The following is a 16,665-nucleotide window of genomic DNA, read 5'->3' as shown; positions in this document are numbered from 1 at the left end:
TTTTGAGAAAGGCTGCAGAAGCTGGAAGGTCACTGATAACTCCCTTGCCCCCACCTACACCCCTTCACTCCCAACCCTTCTTCCCCTAGAACAGGTCATAAAACCCTCAGGTAAGGGGCACCTGGGGGGCTCAGTGGTTGAGCATCTACTTCGGCTCAGATCATGATCCCGAGGTCCTGGGATCAAGTTCCACATCGGGCTCCCCAAGGGGAGCCTGCTTCTCCCTCTGCCTATATCTCTGCCTCTCTCTCTCTCTCTCTGTCTTTCATGAGTAATATAAAATCTTAAAAAAAAAAAAACAAAAAACAAAAACCCTCGGGTAAGAGATGCCCTCCTCATCCCAGGAGGAAGGGCACATCCTCTCCAAAAACAAAGGAACAACCAGAATTCTTCTAATACAGGACCCTTCCTAAGTGTCCCCAGTCTCCTACACCTACCTCTTACTCTTTGACCTTCACTTGTCCTCCAGCACCATCCACTCTCCATCAAAAGTGACAGAAAAATGCCTGGGTCTGTTTATTTTGGTCTTCATCGCCTTATGAGGGCTCCCGTGCCACATAAAACTTCTATTAAAATAAACTCGTATGCTTTTCTCCTGTTAATCGTTGTCAGCATGATTTTGCAGACCCAGCCAGGAACCCTAAAGAGGGTCGAAGAAAGCTTTCTCCTCTCCTACACAGGTGTAGCAAAGTCATCCCCGTGTCGGACCTTTGCGGCAAGGGGAGCTCATCCTGTTCTGGGTTCAGGGAAAGCCTCTCCTCCTTTGGACAGTTAAACCGAGTGACTTTCAGCATGGGTAAGACCCACGAGATGAACAGCGATAAGACTCTAACAGGGCACGTGGAGGAAGAGTAAACACAAAAGCCCGGGAACCTTGAGAGAGACATGCCATGTGGAGGAGAAGCATCCCATGGGGCATGTGGAAAAGAGCAGTGTGGCTGGAGCCGGGATGTAGCAAGAGCTAGATCACGTAGCGCCTAGTGAACCATATAAAGGATTGATTTTTCTTAGAAGGTCTGTTTACTCATCCTGGGAGGTGGATGACTTACTGGTCTTCCCTCCCACGTTACGGCCTGAATAGCCTGTGGTCTCCTTTTTTTTTTTTTAAAGATTTTATTTATTCATGAGAGACACACACACACACAGAGGCAGAGACACAGGCAGAGGGAGAGAAGCAAGCTCCACGCAGGGAGCCTGACGTGGGACTGGATCCCGGGTCTCCGGGATCACACCCTGGGCCAAAGGCGGCACTAAACCGCTGAGCCACCTGGGCTGCCCAGCCTGTGCTCCTACGGAAGATTTTTTACCTGCTTCCCTTTGTCTTAGACTTACTGCCCCAAGGAAGTTCCTTTTTTAGACAAATTCCCAAAGATTAGGATAGAGTTCTAGGCTTTTTTTTGCAATTCATTCATTCCTTAATCATTATAGCAAGAAGCAGGATTCAGGAGGCAACAAATGTCTAGAGGAAGACAGAAACACCAAGGGACCCAAATCTAAGGTATTTGATCAGTCCAAAGTCTGTGTGTCCAGGGAGCCAAGAGCACTTATGTAAGAGAACTTTAGAAACGAGAAATCAACTGGTACTTTCCAGAGATTTTTCAGATAGGTCAAGACAAGGAATAGAGACACCCTTTGAAAGCTTCTTCTTAATAGGTCTGCATTTAAAAAAGAGATTTAGGAGATTAAACCTTGATGCTTGCATATAAAACATAAGTAGAACCAACCAGAAAAGAATTTTGCCTAAGTATGCCATCAAGTCCCCTTCAGGAAACGGCATGCTGGCGCTTGCCAGGCTTCTGTGGTTGGTTGGGTGTTTATCCTCCACAAACACCCTGTGTGGCCAATTAGGAGAAGTACAGATAGTACTTTTAGATTTCAGCCCGTGAGTATTTTTCCTTTTTTTTTTTTCCCCTCTCTCCTTCCCCATGATAAGGCTTTTTGCCAGCGCAGAAGACACATGCGTCAGGAACACTGATGCAACGAGACGCTAATATCGGATTGCGTCATGTGATCCTAGGTGTGGTGCTCCTGAAACTGGTTTTTCTGGAGGTTGTGCTGCCGTAGAAAAGCACTCTGGAGATAACACCCAAGAACTGGCCCTACTCGTCAGATGGCAGGAGTAATTTTTGCATGTACATGCCTCGGTTCCACACCACTGTTCTCCTAGGGAAAGGCGGTGTGGCTTTCCAGGCTGAACCGGGCGTGCTGGGGACAGTCATCAGGTAGGCGTGTCGCGCTGCCGCTTATGTAATGGATGCGCTACCTAGGGAGGTGCACCCACTGGGCCGGCTGGAAATGACACTTCCTCCTCCAGAGCGCGCCCTGAATTGTATCTCACTTTAATCGAGCAGCGTCTCTGGGGACAGACTGGTTCGGTGCAAAACTGGGAGAGGAGAATTGAAGACGGTGGCTGAGATTTCTCGGGCACTTCCTAGGCGGCCGGCACTGGGTTACAAGCACTTCACACGAGGAACTCTGGAAATGTGGGTTCCAGCCGCCAGCCCGCTGTCACTGAACCCCACGACAGGCTGCTTGGCCTCTCCTGGTGTTCGGTGAAGTCCTATGTCAGGTTAGATCAGAGGCATTGAAGGGCCCTCCCAGAAGTGGAATGCCATTCACCTTGGCCACAGAAAGCTGGAACTCCAGAGTCTATTAAAGAACGATCGGGGACCCTGGGTGGTTCAGTGGTTGAGCGGCTGCCTTTGGCTCAGGGCGTGACCCTGGGGTCCTGGGATCGAGTCCCGCGTCCGGCTCCATGCAGGGAGCCTGCTTCTCCCTCTGCCTCTCTTTCTCTCTCTCTCTGTGTGTCTCTCATGAATAAATAAATAAAATCTTAAAAAAAAAAATCACTGGTCATGAGAAAAATGTTAATGACGCATGGACAACTGATCCCGATGGTCAGTGTTTGTACGGCCGGGTTAGGGTAGGATGCTCTAACTTGGATCTCCACCTTCACCGTCCAGCATGCTAGCCACGGACTAGTGAGCACTGGAAATGTGGCTAATACAAATTATGACGTGCTGGAGGCATACGGACACCAAATTTCAAAATCTTAGTACGACAAAAAAGAATCTAAAATATCCCAATAATTTTATCATCCTGATTGCATGTTGAAATGGTCATATTTTTGGCATTAGGTTAAAAGACTATTAAAATTAACATCACCTGTTTCTTTCTACTCTATCCAACGTGGCTACCACAAAATTTAAAATTACTTATTTAAAATTTTGTGGTTCACATTTTATTTCTATTGGACGACCTGCCTTCGAAAGCATAGCTGGAAAACCAGTAATCGGCTCTGGACCCAACACTCTCTGCCTCTGTTCTTGAGGGTTCTCGCCGGTTAAGTGGCAAGATAGAGTTTGTACTAGATTTCTTTTGGGGTTTCATCTAGAAGAATATTCCCTGATTCGGAGAACCATAGTTGGTGGAGGAAGGATCCTTACCATAGTGTCGGGAAACATGTTTTCTAGGAGAGGAAACTCTTATAATTCAATTTCTGCCAGTCAGCCATGAAGTTTTAGAGAATCCAAAGGATCCTTAAATACTATCATTGGACTTTTAAGCAACCCAGGATGCAAAGCCCTCCCAGAAATGTGGTTTATTCATCTTTGTTTTCCCAGCAAGCACCCAGGGCAACCTGACATGAGTATGCTGTCAATTTATGTTTGTTGACCTATGTAATATCCAGATGAAGAATTGAAGCCCAGAGAGGCTCTGTGACCAATAAGGCCACACAGTGGCTGCCAGGTGAGCTCGTTCTAGGAACCCTTGGTGAGGTCCCTGGACCAGCAGCAGCTGCATCATTTGGATGTTCATTAAAAACACAGACTCTCAGGCTGAGCCCCAGATCTATTGAATCTGAATCTGTGTTTTTATCAGGATCCCACAGGTTGGGGCACCTGGATGGTTCAGTTGGTGAAGCGTCTGCCTTCGGCTCAGGTCATAGTCTCCGGGTCCTGGGATGGAGCCCTGTGTATGGCTCCCTGCTCAAAGGTGAGTCTGCTTGTCCCTCCACCTCTGCCCCTCACCCCTATTCACGCTCGCTCTATCTCAAATAAATAAATAAAATCTTAAATCCCATAGGTAATATTTATGTGTCCTAAAGTATGAAAAGTCATACACCTTTTCTCAAGGGAAGTCTCACCGTCCCCGTGGGAGTTATTCTGAGCCTAGTTCCAGGGAGAGAAGACGTAGGATGCCGGACACCAAGCCTCACATGCTGGCTGATGAAGAACAAGATTTAAGGAAATTCAACAAATATTTACTGAACCTCTGTCCTGCCCGGCACCTGGAGCCGGTGCCCCTGCTTCTCTTCCTGAGGGTTTTCAGGGCTTACGCTTTGTAGCCCCAGTCACCTACACCTTGGGGAACAAGCGGCCCCTTCATGATTTTCCTCCTACTGGTCCCAGTGTTCCTACTTTTATACAAGAGTCCAGAAGAAATGTGAAATGAAAACAGACACGCCTTGGGAGTTTGACTTTTCGGACCCAGGACCAACGGGATCGAAATGGGTTTCATGGATGTCTGCATGTGAGTTTGTAACCACCAGACCGTCCGTCCTGTGCCAGGTGCTTACACTCACATTGTGTTTCCCACCTGGGATAGAACCACAGTATATAGAATTGGACTCTCTAATCCATAGCTCTCCAGTCACTTTTTTCAGACTATCCCTCATCCACGCTTGCCAATAAAAGCCACGCTCTGCAGAGATACCATTCCCCCTGGCAGTGGGCAGTATGGATGGAAGGTTTAGGGCAGAGAGAGAGATAGAGGACACATGAGTCGCAGGCCAATGAGACGTTTGCCCAGCACCCATTGTGTAATGGAGCCAAGAAGCCAGGGAGTTTTCTGGTGAGGTCAAGACACAGGGTCTGAATAGACAAGAAAAACCAAGGCTTTGGGCTCCGGCACAGAATTGATCATGTGCCTGGGTGGCTAGTGATAAGGCAAGGAGGGCAGCCTGTTTCATGTGTCAGGTGGCCCTGGTGGCCGGACACCACTGCATTTCAGGCCATGTCATGTCATGCAGAACGATAACAACCCTCGGCAAAGTGAACAAACCCAACCGGTGTGAGCCCCCGCAGCGCCAAACACCTGGACTGTCGGTCAAGGTCTCACAGGGGAACATGGTGAGGCCACGACTTCCCCTAAGTGCTGACTCCCAATCCATTCCTTCTTGTGTGTCAGACAGACCCAGCATGGGGCCTCAGGCCGGGCAACGTCTGTGAATCCCGGGCCCCTGTGGGGGGGCAGGCACAGCCACCTGGTGGAAGGAGCCAGAGTTCCACGAAGGACTGTGGCCCAGCAGGCAGCATGCTCGCTGGCGCACAGAGGGGGAGGCAGTGGGGCTCATTTCATCCTCTCCAGGGTGTAGGCTCCTCACCTCTGGGTGAGGAGAGGGGCGGGGGGCAGCGCTTCCTGCCGGGCCTGCTCCCAGGGTCAGTGCATTGAAGCATTCCCTAAACTGTTAAGTACTGTTCCCAAGACAGAGAGCCTTGGAAACAGGGTCGGTGTGGCTTTAGGTCCATGCCGCACGGTCTGCGTCTCCTCCTCCTTGACCCTCTTGGGGGGGACTCCACAAGGTCCAAGCCTGGGGAGCACACCTGTTCGTGTCTCAGTTTCCCTGTCACGCAATCTTTAATACACCTTAACTCGTACAATGACTCGATGTCCTATTGTTCACTAGAGCTCAACATGAGATGTAACAACCTGAAGGTAAAATATAATAACGTGAGGAATGACGATATAATATTTATATAAGTTTTGCCTATTTTCAGAGGCCAAAATGAATTGTTGCTGACCTCAGGGGCCCCACCCAAGCCATTCCTGGACTTACTCCATTGTCACCCACTAGCTCTCTTTCCTTGCTCTGCCCCCTGCCCTGTGCCCTCCTTCATTTTCTTAAATCCCCCTCTTCCTAGGACCCCTTCTTTTTTTTTTTTAAAGATTTTATTTATTTATTCATGAGAGACACAGAGAAAGAGAGAGAGGCAGAGACACAGGCAGAGGGAGAAGCAGGCTCCATGCAGGGAACCTGACGTGGGACTTGATCCTGGGTCTCCAGGATCACACCCTGGGCTGAAGGCGGTGCTAAACCGCTGAGCCACTCGGGCTGCCCTAGGACCCCTTCTTTTTATGCCTTCTCTTGCTTTCCCTATAGGAGTCTTGGTTCAATTCCAAAGCTGGAAACAGCAGGTGGAAGGCAGCAATCGTGTGTGGGTTTCTTCGGGCTTTGAGTCTCAGGAAGAAGCACTGTCTTAAAAGACAATGTCCACTCTGGGCAATGGTGGTGCTGGGCATGGACCCGGGTAGGGCCAGGGCCCGACTTCTATCCAGGTCCCGCGACTCTGGGAGTGGACCGTGTGAGCTGGCAAGTCTGCACTGTGGGCTGAGCCCCGCTGTGTGCAGAACCCTCCCGCGGCCAGGCCTGTCACCCACCCATCACGGCCTTAGATTAGGCCCCTCGACAGCACCGACGTGTGATACCCGCAAGCCTCAGCTTCCTCTCTTCGTGCAGCAGATCAGGCAGTAGGAACAGCATGAGCAAAGACCCTGAGGTGAGAACACATTCTGTTCTCTTGGGCAAAGTGGAGAAGGAGGAAGAGGACGATTGTAGACCAAGTAGGTGCCAGCCCTATGAGCTGTGTGGTGTGTGGAGATAGCAGTTAATTTCGTAATGGACAGGGGGGAATGAAGGCTCAGAGAGGTTCTGAGGGTCAAGGATGCTCAACTGGTACCTTCCAAGGTGGTAATTGCGACTCCGTGATTTAGAAACCCACACTCTTTATGCCACATGGCACTGCTCCTCAACTCTGAGACCCGGGCCCCCCTCAACGAGATTGGGCTTAGGCTATAAGTCTGGACCCCCAGGGATCCTCCCTGAAAAATGAAGAGGATGGGTCTGAGCTCCAAGGATGTGCCTCTTGGACATGCACTGTGGACATGCCCTTGAATATGCTCTGTGGATGAACACCACAGACAGGCACTGCAGGTGTGCAGTGTAGATGCACACCGTTGGCACGCTCCATGGCTATGCTCCATGGACACACTCCATGGAGAGACAAGCTCCACAGATGTGCTCTGTAGACACACATCATAGACATGCCCCATGGATGTGCTCCACGGACGCGCATCATAGTCGGGTGCCACGGATGTGCACTGTGGACATGCACCATTGGCATGCTTCGACATGCTTCGTGGGCATGCATCGTTGGGTATGCACCGTGGCTATGCACCTGGTGGTGGTTTTGGCAAGTACACAGATGAACATTTTAAAAATTCCTATTGCTACAAATTTATTTCAGTGCATGTTAGAAATACGTGTGTGTGTGTGTGTGTGTATAATGAGCGATCAAATCCATGCTTTCAATAATGAATATTATGGAGTTATCTTTTAAACTGCTCAGCCACCCAAAGATCCGAAAATGGATGTTTATTTAAAGCAAGATACTCTGGGACACCTGGGTAGCTTAGCGGTTGAGCGTCTACCTTCGGCTCAGGGCGTGATTCCGGGGTCTTGGAACTGAGTCCAGCATCGTGCTCCCTGCAGGGAGCCTGCTTCTCCCTCTGCCTGTGTCTCTGCCTCTCTTTCTGTGTCTCTCATGAGTAAATAAATAAAATCTTAAAAAAATAATAAAGCAAAAAAAAATAAATAAAAATAAAAAAATAAAAAAATAAAAAAATAAAAAAAATAATAAAGCAAGATACTCAATCAGGTATTATGTAGATCTTGAGGCAAGTGGTTCCCCAACAGCTTTGTCTGGAGAGATCAGGATTCCCTGCTCTCCGACCCCTCTCCCACATCTGGGGTTCTTCAGTCTGTGATGAACCGTGGACTCTGACGATCTAGAAAAATTGGGTAGTGGCTGAGAAAGCAAGCCTATTTAAATGTACATACTGAATCACGCAGGTCTGGACCTGATCCACGGAAGACTTCTTGGCTTTGCATGTGTGACCAGGTGTGCAACCCATCATCAAACACCGGCCTGATTATGGGGCTTAGGAAGCAGGAAGCTGGCACCCAAGGAGGATGAGCCTTGCAGGTGGGAACCTGATCTTGGCGTGTCGTATCTGGTGTATATGTGTGATATATAGTCATTTCTATGCCTATTAGGTTGCGCTGGAAAGTATTATTTTCTAGCTGGAAGCCAGTCCCCTCCTTTAAGGGATGAGAAAACGGAAAGCCAGACAAGGCGAGCTGTCACCCAGCCTGAGCCGAAAGAAGCAGGGCCATGTGTTGTCTCCCCACCACTCGGCCAGGAGCCACCTTGACAACTAAACCACTCATTATATTTTATCTTCTGGATGGTTTAAATAACTATTATTATGCACATGTTTTTTTTTTTTTTTTTCAAAAGAGTGTGTTTATTACCAAACCTCATTAAATTGCCTGTGTCTCGAGCTGGTTCCCCATCCCAGCCTCGGAGGGAAGGAAGGAAGGAATTTGGCTGGACACAGAAGCATTCCCTTCCTACACGATTACCTAATGCTCTCTGTCCCAAACAGGGTGCTAGGGAATCTCTGGGCAACCAGTCTGACAGGGAGGGGGTTTCCAGATGACTCACGGGGCAGCAGTGAGCACAGGTGACCCCAGGAATGTAGGCAGGGCCCTTCTGGGGAGGCAGAAAAGGGTGGACCCCCGTGAGAGAAAGGGGGAGATGGGAAGCACAGACTCTGGAACTGGCCTGCCCAGGTTTGCATCCCAGCTCTGTCGCTTGCTGTGTGATCTCGGACAAGTTAAAGAGCCTCTCTGGGCTTCACTTCCCTCCTCTGAAAGTCAGAATTTTCTTTCTTTCTTTCTTTCTTTCTTTCTTTCTTTCTTTCTTTCTTTCTTTCTTTCTTTCTTTCTTTCTTTCTTTTTTTTTTTTTTAAAGTCAGAATTTTAACAATAAAAATCTACCTTAAAGGGGTGCCTGGGTGGCTCAGCAGTTGAGCGTCTGCCTTCAGCTCAGGTCGTGATCCCAGGTTCCGGGATCAAATCCTGCATCGGGTTCCCTGCACGAAGCCTGCTTCTCCCTCTACCTATGTCCCTGCCTCTCTCTGTGTGTCTCATGAATAAATAAATGAAAACTTTTAACAATAAAAATCTACCTTAGGGCCTCATTCTGTGGCCCAAGCGAGCTGGTCTTAGAATGGCACCCAGCATGTAGTGAGATGTGTTGCTAATATCTCAGATCTTAGATCCAAGACCCTGGTCAGGCCACAGCTGCAACTGTGCTCACGCCGGGACTTTGGGCCGCTCCTGCACTCCTCTGGACCTTGTGTTACCTCGTGTGAAATCAGGGTGATGACGGAGATTACCTGGTGGGAGGTAGGAGCAGGCCAGGACACAATCCCACAGCCTGGCACAGAGGGAGCCCTGGAGAAAGAGGAACTTGCATTAGCTGAGACTCCTGTCCACCTATCACTGGGGCCTTGTGACCTCACATGGGGAGCACTCGGACGGACCCACAGGAGTGGATGCCTGTGACCGCTTGGGTGGGGAGGGGGCAGCAGAGGAGCAGAGTGGAAAGGGCCCATGGCGAGGAGCCAGGAACACTGGGTCTGAGTCTCCCAGTGCTGCGGGCACCGGATGACCCAGGGCAGAGACCCCCACCCCCACCCCCGCCCACTTCCAGGGCCTCGGCTGCAGCAAGCCTACAGAGAGGAGCGGAACCTCATTAGTGGTCTTCCAGTGAGGCTTCCTTGAAGGTGCCACTGCCTAAGCTCCCCCAACCCACTTCCATCAGATTTTTAAAATAATAACACATCTGTTGCACCCTTACCACCTACCAGGTACTTTATATGCACCAGTGCATTATCTCAGTTAACCCTTGCAAACCCCTCAGGTGGGCACACGCTGCAGAAGGGGACATGAAGCCCAGAGCGGTGACGCAGTCTGCCTAAGGCCACACAGCAAGCTCGCCGTGGAGCTGGGACTTGTACCCGATTCTGAGTGGCTCCCGAGCCTGGACAGTTACTTATTTATTTATCCTTTAATTTTGGAAATCATTACAGATGCCCAGGCGATTGCGTCTGTAGTACGGTGTGGTTCGTACCACCCTCCACCCGGTTTCCCACAATCGTTACATGTCACACAACCACGGGCCAATACCAAGGGTACGATGTGTCTCGATGTGACACGCCGTCCTCTTCCATTTTACGTGCTTGTGCAGAGCTGCGTGACCCACGCCACCGTGAACACCCCCAGCCGCTCCCTCATTGCAAAGATCTCCCTGGGGGCTGTCCCTCGTAGTGCCCCCCTCCTTCCCTCCCACCCGCCATCCCTGACTCTCGGCCACCACCAGTCTGTTCTCCATCTCTGTAATTTTGTCACCTCGAGAATTGTTTTGCAGATGGAACCGTAGGCTTCTCAGGTCGACTTTCACACTCACCTAATCCCCCGTGATCTGTGCGCCCTGCTGTGGGTTATCAGTGGTTTGCTCCTTCTCCTTATTGTGTCGTGGTCCATGCTGTGACCGGTCACAGCCTCTTTCCCCATTCGTCCAGTTAGGGGACCTTTCGGTGATTTCTAGGTTTGGGCTATTACAAGCAAACCTGCTGTGAATATTCGTGGATCGCTTTGTGTGTGGACCTAAGTTTTTGTTTCTCAGGGATAAATGCCCAAGTGTGTAATCGCTGGGTCAAAGGGGAAGTGTATACTTAGTTTTGTTAAAGAAACTGCCAAACTCTGTCCAATAGTGGCCGTAGCATTCCCAGCGGCCGTGTCCGAGGCATCCAGCTTCTCGCCAGCACCTGGCATGGCCACTGTCTTTTTAGTATTAACTGTCCTAACAGCTACACCGGGGTGGCTCGCTGGGGTCTTGATTCTCATTTCCCTAGTGACTGGTGATGGTGACCCTCTTTTCATGGACCTATTTGGCATCTGTAGATCCTCCCCCCTGAAATATCTCATGCCTTTGGCCCATTTTCTAATTGTATTTTTTTTTTCTTTTTAACTGTTGGGGTTTGAGAGTGCTTTATATATTTTAGATACGAGTCCTGTGTCAGGTGTGTGGGTTAAAAATATTTTCTCCCGTTTGTAGCTCATCTTTCCATCCTCTTGACAGGCTTTTTTTTTCCATAGAGCAAAATTTCCTAATTTTGAGGAAGTCCAGTTTATCTATTTTTCTCTTTTGTGGATCGTGCTTTGGAGCTTGGAGCTTTGGGGTGAATGAAAAAGCGGAGATTTGGAGAGAATGGGAGGTCTGAGAGAGGGCAGGGGGAAGCCCCGTGCATCTCTCCTTCCATCTGGCTGTTTCTGAGTTATATCCTTTTTTTTTCTTTTTTCTTTCTTTCTTTTTTTTTTTTTTTTTTTTGGAGGAGGAGGAGCAGGAGGAGAAGAAGGAGGAGGGGGAGAGGGAGGGAAGAAGACAATCCTAGCCCTATGGCCCCAAGACAGTCTTCTACATTTTCTTCTAAATGTTTGATAGTTTTCTGTTTTACTTTTTTTTTTTTAAGATTTTTTATTTATTTATTCATGAGAGACGCAGACAAAGGGAGAAGCAGGCTCCCTGCAGGGAGCCCAATGCAGGACTCGATCCCAGGACCCTGGGATCACGCCCTGAGCCAACGGCAGACGCTGAACCGCTGAGCCACCCAGGTGCCCCCCCATGGCTCTTATATAAGAAATTGCAAGGGTTTTAGGGTCTCTTTGCTTGAACCAGAGGAAAACCAAATACATTTCTTTTCTTTTTTAATATTTACTTATTCAAGTAATCTCTACATCCAACACGGGGCTCGAACTCGAGGCATCCTTATGTTTTACTTTTTAAGTCTGTGATCCATTTGGAGTTGATTTTTGTAGGAGATAGGAGGTGAAGTCGAGTTCCTGCTTTGGCCTCTGGATATCCAATTACTCTGACACTATTGTTCAAAAAGCCATCCTTCCTCTTTCAAACGCGGACCTGTGATCAGGACACTTGGCCACCCCGATGCTCTATGTATTCGAGATTCCAGCAGGATATTGTTTGAAGAAAAAATGTTGCAGCTGAAATAGTTTGAAAACTGCTGAATGAGAAGATGCAGACGTTCTCCTGGCTCTAGTATCTTATCTAGTATCTTCTAAACCCTGGGGTGATGCATGGAGCCCAGCAGCCGGCTTGAAAGCCCCCCCCCCCCCAGAAGGGACTCCTGGGTTCCAGCCTCAGTGCCAGGCCCCTCCCGGGCCCTCTGTCACCATGTGGGCTCTCCTCCCCAGATGGGGCCTCTCACTGCAGAAGGAGTGGTCTGGGGCCTGCAGGCTCATTAGCAGGACTGGTGACATCCCTGGCCAGGGGGCATGAGCTTGCAGGGGGGCATGAGCCTGCAGGGAGGCAGGCGGCCTGGAGCTGGCACAGAGGGTGAAGAAGGCACAAGGGGAGACCTGCCCTGAGGACTTGGAAGGGTGGCTTCGCACGGCAGTTTTCAATCCTTGCCTCTCCTTGCAGCTCTGAGGCCGGAGAACTCCCCCAGACGTGGCAGGAGAAGCTGCAGAGGGCCGCGGGGGCACGAGGAACGCGCCTCCTGTCCCCCACCCCCAGCGCACCTCGCACGGCAGGAACGCCCCAGACTCCTTGATCCACTGGCGTCTCTCTCCTCGCTCTGCCATCCTACCGACTGCGATGAGACCTGAAGGCCACTTGTCAAAAATCTCTTATTTTAGACAAGAAAAGGCAGCTAAAAATAGTAGCATGCGGAAGGTCCCTTCTCTGATCAGTGTGGTGCTTTAAGTTAGCACAGCACGGTTATCTTCTGTCTTGGGCCTCCCAACCACCGGTGAGGCCACGGGGGCCCAGATTATTGTGCCCATTTTATAACTGGGGAGCCTGAGGCCTAGGAAAGGTCAAGTGACTTCCCGGTTCACTTTTCTGTCTCCCTCCACTAGGCCGAAAGCTTGGAGGGACAGCTGAGGTTTGGCTTGTTTACTGCTCCCTCCCCAGCTCTCAGCACGGCTTCCAGAATCTAGTAGTTGCTCAGTAAACACTCTGCAGGCGAGCACAGTAACAGGCAGCAGAGCTTAGGCACACAGTCCCCGCAATTCTCTTTTTGCAGCAAGATCTAGCAAATCACAACAAACGACAGGAAGGAGTGTCCGGTCCAAGACCTTCCGAAGAAGAGAGAGGCACCGGGAGGCCAGATCCAGCCTGCGAGTTAAGCGGAAGTGTCACCCTCTCCCTGGAGGAGCTTCGTTCTGCGGCACAAGAAAATTCTCCTTGATTATAAATGTAGGGTTTGACAACAAATCAGGAAGCGTTTGTGAAAATTCATTTTACACCTTGTTATGTAAGTAGCCACATGGTACCTGCAAGCGTGCCTCTTGGCTCACAGAGCCCGAAATAGTGACTGTCTGGGCCTTTGCAGAGAACAGTTGCCGACCCCCCGCTCTAGAAGGAGAGAAGTGGGAGCTCACTGCAAGCATTGAGGGTGATGGGAGGGCATCTGGATAAAACAAGGAGTGAGATTCTCAGAAGTCACTCAGGTAGGCAACTCCGATCCCAGAGTTCTTTCTGCCCCGTGTCACAGCTTCTTCTGGGGACCCCGTGAAACCTCACTGGGAGAATTCTCTAGTGTAATGTGGCCCCCTGGAGTCCCCCACCACCCACACGGTGGCTTCTGGGGTGACCACATGCTCTGCAGCCAATCGGCTCCCCTGGAGCTCCGCCTTCCTCCTGCCCAGCTCAGCCCAGGACACCCTGGGTGCTGGCCCCTGAGAGTTGCGTGGGCCTGTGGCTTTGAGAGTGAAAGGGAGGGGCCTTTGGAGAGGCACCAAGTTCACACCTGCTTTGCCTGGCGTGACCTTCGATGGGCGGCCCCGGCTTTCCGGCTGCCAGCCTGGCCTTGCCAGGGCCAAAGGAGGATGCTTCAGGCAAAACCCTCGCACGGGGGAGGCTCGCTCAGGTGGCTTGGGAAAGGCACCCACTGGAGGGTGGGGACCTGAGGGCTCTTCTTCCGCCAGCTGCTCTGCTCGGAGGAGGCTGAAAAATCTCTCTGTCCTAGTGTTCATCTTGAAACATGAGCCTCAACCTGAAACGCTGACGTCCTGCCACCTGGCCACGGGTCCATCCTACACCTTGCCTGAGAGAACGGCTCCTTTCCAAACCATTTCATGCGCGTATCAAACGCAGTTTCTGAGTCAAGGTCTGAACACATCGAGGCACCGTTTGTAGCGAGGAGTGTTTTATTGAGGCTGCTTTCCCGTAGCAGAGTCGCGGAGGCTGGGGACGCGCACACTGCACAGGACAAGAACACAGGTGTCGGGGACCCTGTCGGGAGCACGCGCGCCACGGCCCCGCTCACCTGGCTTGGGAGGATGCGTTTTCGATTCCTAACCCCACATGTGACTACACTCGGCACATCTTTATGGAACACGGGGAGGGGAGCTATGTGGCGACAGCACGTGCCCTGTCAAGGTCTTGACGCTTTGCGTATTTTAACTTACTTAAGCCCCACAATGATCCTACGAGGTGGGTACTGTTGTCCTCGCTTACAGATCAGGAAACTGAGGCACAGGGGCTGAGAGTCTTGGTCAGGGGCGCGCATCCAGGGCACCCTGCCCCACACGTCCACTGCCCCACCACGTCCAACCATTTCTGCTGCCCCCCAGAGGCTGATCTCTGCTCAGCAGGACCTCTGTGCTTGGCAGTGGGTTCCAGCTGCTGGCTGGTGTTTGGGGAGCTGCCCCAGGGAGAAGGTGGCAGGTGGCAAAGGGCAGGGCTTGCCTGTGCGGGTCCCTCCCCTGGATCTGGGGACCACAGGCATGTGCTGCTGGTGGTTCGATGCCCGAAAACCATGGCTTCGGGTATTTTGTTCGATATTATGGTTGCTTATGGTGGGGGCTCATACGGTGGTACCAATTACTCCCCCACAGCCATGTCACCTTGTGGGCTGATATTTTTTTTCACTAAAAGTTTTAAATTGCAGTGAAATATACAGAATATAAACTATACCACTTAAGCCATTTTAATGCAGTTTCATTAAATTAATTTATTTAGAGACAGAGAGTGCAAGTGTGGGGAGAGGCAGGGGCAGAGGGAGAGAGAGAATCATAAGCAGACTCCCTGCTGAGCATGGAGCCCGATGCAGAGCTCGATCTCACCACCCTGAGATCATGATCTGAGCCGAAATCAAGAGTCGGATGCTTATCCACCTGAGCCATCCAGGCGCCCCAGCACTTAAACCATTTTTGGGCGTATCATGCAGTGGCATTAAAGACATGGGCCTTGCTGTGCGGCCGTGGCCACCGTCCGCCTCCAGAGCTCTGTCCCGCTCCCGAAGGGAGACTCAGAACCCACCAACATCGCCTCCCGCTCCCTGCAACCCCCCGTGGCCACCCTGCTCCCTCCCATGAGTTTGAGGACTTTAAGCAGCTAGGGAAGTGGGCATGGGGATGTTTCCCCGATGTCTTTTAAAACCTGAAAACACTACAGAGCGTCACTGAAAGAAAAGTAGAGAAGAAATACAGGAAAAGAGGAGAAAGACTGTCCGACGACGTAGCACTTTGTTAAAAACACTCCTGTCCCCCATTTACAGCAGAACTTTCTGGGAGCCATCGAAGCCAAAGGCTGGGTTTGTTTCGTGGCCAGGGCCTCTAGCGAGATGAAGCTGATAAGCGATCACCGGGAACCTGGCTGCTAACGAGGGCCGGCCCGGGGCCCTAACTAGACCTACTGAAGCCATTTTCCTGGCCCGTGAACTTTGGGGCTCGTGTCCAAGTACAGACCTAGGGCCTCACGTGCCTCTCCAGGGCGCCGGTTTAAGGGCGCCCTCAGCACAACCCGAGCATCCCTTCCCGGCGCTGACACCCCCCCCAGTCTGCCCCCAGGGCCCCCTCGGAGTGTTTCTCTGCTGCCCTGGCCTCCCGGTTAGACACTCAGCCAGGCAATGTTTTCTCCCCCCAGTGGCCTTTGTTCATTTATTTTTAACACAACCGGTTACCATTTTGGAGGATTCAGCTTTGGTGGGGATCTTCTGGTATTACCGTGGCCCTGGGGCTGCACCCTTGGCAAACAATTTAGTCCCTGCCCCCAAGGAATCTAAAAACTAAATCCAGGCCATTTTTTTTAGCCAGAAAGAAAGCTGGCATACAAAGACCAGTTTGGAGAAATCATCATAATTAGAGCTACCATTTCTTATGCTTTTTCTAGGGACAATTGGGTACTTAACATGCATTATTTTATTCCTTCTTGGGAGTGGGCTTTGTTACCTCTCACCGGCTGGGGAAGCTCACAGAAGTGAATGGATTAGCCTGACCTCCCACAGCTGGTAACTGGTAAAGCCTTGATAACGCCAATTTATTACTATTATTATTATTATTATTATTATTAACAAGAATTATAGCTGGCATGTATTGAGCACTTAGTGGGTGCTGGCGAAGATTTATGCGTTCTAAGAATGTATAACTTTATATAGTTCTCATAGCGTTAGGAGGTGGGGGCTACTTTCAAGATCATCCCCATTTTACAGATGAGGAAACTGAGGAACATTCTCTCTCCCAGCAGCCTAGCCAGTCCGTGGGGGAGTCAGGACTTGAACCCAGGTCTTTCACACCACCTGTCGTTAACCCTCAGCTCACCTGCCCCCTGCCCCAAACCGCAGACTGGCTTGCGGATGCATAGCTGCCTTGTACACGAATGACGCTAGCAATTTCATTATGTGCAGACTTGGGGGCTGGGGTTTGAAATGATGCCATCTGATCTGGGGGGC

At 50.7% G+C, this 16,665-nt stretch overlaps 1 long non-coding RNA gene across 1 annotated transcript; it reads left to right on the top strand.

The window, feature by feature from the left end:
- Positions 1–1,153: 1,153 nt before the first annotated feature.
- Positions 1,154–14,855, top strand: LOC140634356 (uncharacterized). The gene is made up of 4 exons (XR_012031866.1): positions 1,154–2,222; positions 3,883–3,996; positions 7,913–8,045; positions 12,411–14,855. It is a non-coding gene; the product is annotated as an uncharacterized lncRNA (long non-coding RNA).
- Positions 14,856–16,665: the final 1,810 nt, after the last annotated feature.

Source organism: Canis lupus, chromosome 5 (assembly GCF_048164855.1).
Source record: "Canis lupus baileyi chromosome 5, mCanLup2.hap1, whole genome shotgun sequence".
Classification (NCBI taxonomy): Eukaryota; Metazoa; Chordata; class Mammalia; order Carnivora; family Canidae; genus Canis; species Canis lupus.
Note: the sequence above shows the minus strand (reverse complement) of the source record. Positions and strands in the feature narration are given on the sequence as shown.